The following is a 4,422-nucleotide window of genomic DNA, read 5'->3' as shown; positions in this document are numbered from 1 at the left end:
AAGCAGGGAATGCTTTTTTCTTTAAGAAAAGAAAACCCACAAAAAACATTACATTATTTTTTTAATTACAAAAAAAATTATATATCTGCCTCAACACAAGAAGTTTGTTATTTTTGTTGTGGGTTTTAATACTATCATTAACTTGAACAAAAACCCATTTCTTTTCAAAGAGGCAAACATCGTCACAGTAATGTGAACCACCAGTAACAATTAGAACGGTAACAAAAAAATAAAAGTACCACGACACGGCAGAATCATTTGCCTTTCTTTGATATTACAAAAAATGCACCTAGGCCTACGTATCTTGAACAGTAATCAAGTCTATAATAAATTATTTGCGATAGAAGGAGGTTGGGGTTTTAGTGCCGTTTTCTTTAATTTCAGTATTTTGACGAAACATCAACAGCCCAGACACAGCTTTGGTTTAATTTTGCCATGAAAACAATTCTCAGAGCGACGTTATCTGTTGCTCTCGACTACCAGGATGAGAATATGTTTTGGATTGTTCACCCTCTATTACAAAAAAAACATTTAAAGAAATTGTTAGGTCTAAAGAAGTAGGACGGGAGCACAGATGGCCCTGTTTCCACAGACTAGGTCACTTCTATCATAGTTCAATGTCACAACAAGCACAAGTGAACTAGACATGGGTACATTTTGGCATAATAATTATTATGCTGCTTAACACAAGATTTTGTTTTAATGGACTCCCCTCCCCTCCCCTCTCCCCCTCTCCTCCTCTCCCCATCTCCCCCTCTCCTCCTCTCCCTATCTATCTATCTATCTATCTATCTATCTATCTATCTATCTATCTATCTATCTATCTATCTATCTATCTATCTATCTATCTATCTATCTATCTATCTATCTATCTATCTATCTATCTATCTATAATATACATGTGTGTGTGTGTACATGCATATAATTTATGTATTTATTTATCTATTTATCCATTCATTCATGTATCTATTTATTTTATTTGTTCACGATGTATATACATTAATAACATACGTATTATACATATAACATTATATTACATGTAAATATATATGTATGTATAGCACACACACACACACACACACACACACACACACACACACACACACACACACACACACACACACGGACATACACCGACACACACTTACACACGCACACACACACACACGGGGTCAGGGACACGCGCGGCGGAGGCAAGAAAATAAATAAGTAAACACATGCTTACTTATATAATATATATATAACACAGAGAGAGAGGAAAGATAGATAGATAGATAGATAGATAGATAGATAGATAGATAGATAGATAGATAGATAGATAGATAGATAGATAGACAGATAGATAGATAGATAGATAGATAGATAGATAGATAGATAGATAGATCTTGTAAACCAGTTAAAAATTTTGCGCCACCATCATGTGGACTTCGTAAACAAAGGAACTGATAAGGACTCGAAGAGAAGAAGGAAGTAGGAAGAACAGTTACCATGAATTCAGTAGTGCTCCTTTATGCTGCAGAAACCTGGAATAACTGTACGGCTAAATTTGAATGTCCCCGAATTATTTTTTACCCTGCTCTTCGTCTATCGTTATTGTAAGGGCGCGTTAGCGTAAAACGGTTTGCACATATACAGCAAACAAATCTAAAGCTGTACAAATGCTGTGGAGTCAATGAGCACCATTAGGTATAACTAGAAAGTTAATTTCATGCTGTATAAAAATAATTGTTCAAATAATTTTTAAATAAATGTATTAGATTTGGAAAGAGACTACGAAAATGTTCATCGTAGGTTCCCAACTAGCCGAAAAGCCTTCCTTCTTCCTTTTCTAAGTTGGGCTTTTAAACACTCTCATTTCATTTGTCTTTATTTCGTAACTTATACATTTATATTGAGTTGTCAGTTAAACCACAACTCCCGACCTACCCGTTCCCGTTAAGTTTCATATTTTCATTTAGCGCCGATAAATTATTATTACCATTTTAAAATGTCACTGTCTTTCCAATGTGTTGTTTTATACTTGATTGAATATCGCCTATAGTGTAATTTCAGGGAAATCCCTCATACCAGTTGGTAACATGTAATCCAGTACATGCACAAACCTCAATGGGAACATACTTGTACATGTATATCTCAGGTATGAGCGGCTGGGGCTGATGAGGCTCACTGTGCCCGCACAGCCACATGCTCTAATAATGATCTATGTCGCATGCATCGATAATGAAATCTTGGCAAAAGTCAACATAATGCTCCACCTCTACCCTTTCCTTTGTCTTTAACCCATATCCCCATCAAATTCCTTTAACGATGGGTGAGTGAAATGGCAACAGTTTGCATGGGCTTTGAGCTGTTAACACAAATCTGCACGTAAGGTGGCCATGGGCCTTGGTCGTTTCATCACCGAGATGAGTTGAAGGTATTGTTCGGCAGCACCCACAGTATCTGAAGAGCATTTTAAAACAGTGCTACTGACCATACTCGGGGAAGGAATTTGAAAGGTGCCCTTAAAGAAAGCTCAGTTCACTTATCCTGAAAGGATGACAGGGAAGAGATATCACAGTGTGGTCGAAAAAAATGGGGGAAAAGTAGTATTAATACACCACTGTAGGATATTGGCTCCTATTTTGAAAGGAGGAGAGTAATCATTGCTTTAGAGCTCAGCCGCTATGCCCTCGATATCGTTGCTCTAAATAAAATTAGATGAAGGTCGGTTGAAATAACTTAATGACGGCTACATTTTCTTCTGGAAAGGGAAATATTTTAAAGAAAGTAGATAAAATATTGCTGGCTTTGCGAGTAACTCCCCCCCCCACACACACACACATAGCTGCCCAACTGGAATCTCTTTTGAAGGTATAATAAAGGACTCGTGGTTCTCAGACATCTCCTTGGTAAGACCCAACGCAACAACATTTGTGAGTACACATGCTCCTATGATTGCCAACCCTGATGATGTCAAATATAAATTTTATTGAGACATCAAAGTCGTTCTATGCTTTGTCCCAGCTTCTGACAAGTTGCTATCAATGGGCGGTTTCAATACCACGGCAGGCTCGAACTCAAGTGCTTGAGCAGGGGTCATCGGTAAGCATGGTGTGTGCTCGTGCAACTGCAATAGCCTTCATCCGTTTAAGAAAATATGTGCAGAACATGGTTTGCTCATCAGTAACATAAACTTTCACTTACCAGTAATAGATCAGCACGACTGCATTCTCGCTCAAAGGACTGGTATCTCACTAGTTATATCGTGAAAAGAAAAAAGAAAGAGTTAAGTCGGAGTAATTCACGCCACTTGTGGTAGATCTACAGAAGGCGGAACTGAACACAGACTGATTGTAGGCAAAGCCAGCTTGAGACTGTATCGGAAAAGACGTCCTAAGGGGAAACCATCCTGAAAGACCCGACATAAATAATAACCAAAAATGGAACTGTTCAAACAGCCTTCGAAACAGACCCGAATGCCAAACTGAGCAATACCTTTTCACTCTCGATGATATTGGAATCAACTAGGCTTTACTCAGAGACATAATTTACACAGAAATGTATCAGGGGAATATTGGCATCAAAGGCAGGTCAAAATACCCGACACCTCAGGTCTTACAAGGGAATATGCCGAGAGACTGTTTTCTTAACTCAAAAGGACCCAGTTGGCCGTGTCGCAAGAATGTCTGATTTCAGAATTCCAAAGGTAGTATTCTACTCTAACCCTATCTCGAGGAAGCCTAAAATTGGCGCACCAAAAAGTTGTTCCAAAGATAAAATGAAAATTTTACTGAAAGACTTCAATAATATTAATCTTTTGACATGGGAGAGCTAAAAAGCTCCCAGCAGACCCAGTTGGAGAGCAGCAAATCAAAGAAGGCAGCTAATCATATTATAAAACTTGCCGAATCAGAAACCTAAAGCCAAGAGAGATACCCGATAGCCTAACACTTCAGGTGCTACCGAGATTGCACTCTCTTTTGAATTCTCCATGTATATAACGTTTCATGTTATAACTGTCTTCAGTGAAAATTATTGGCAATAGTGAAGAATTTGAATGGATAAAATCCTCACTGGGTGGATAAAATCCTCATTCCTGAGTAACCGAGAGGAATGTAATGTCATGTTTGTTTCCCCCCTCTGTTTTTACAGCTCTTATAAATTATCTAAATTCATAAGCTGGATTAATGAAAATACTAAGACTTCCACAATTTTTTTAAACCAACAACGTTTACATTTTCCATGTCTTAATAACTGCATTGCAAGAAAATGACAACAAAATGTAGCATGGTCTTCAAAGCTTGTTTATTTGTTTTTCCCTCCATTAAGATGTGTGGCTTTTCCAGTTGAGCACATAAATAAGCCACTAAAAAAACTTATTGAAATACATGTATGCAGGTAGTAGTTGATGATCTTACCAAATAACAAAACAAAAAAAGA

The sequence above is a fragment of the Aplysia californica genome, unplaced genomic scaffold, assembly GCF_000002075.1.
Source record: "Aplysia californica isolate F4 #8 unplaced genomic scaffold, AplCal3.0 scaffold00053, whole genome shotgun sequence".
NCBI lineage: Eukaryota > Metazoa > Mollusca > Gastropoda > Aplysiida > Aplysiidae > Aplysia > Aplysia californica.
Note: the sequence above shows the minus strand (reverse complement) of the source record.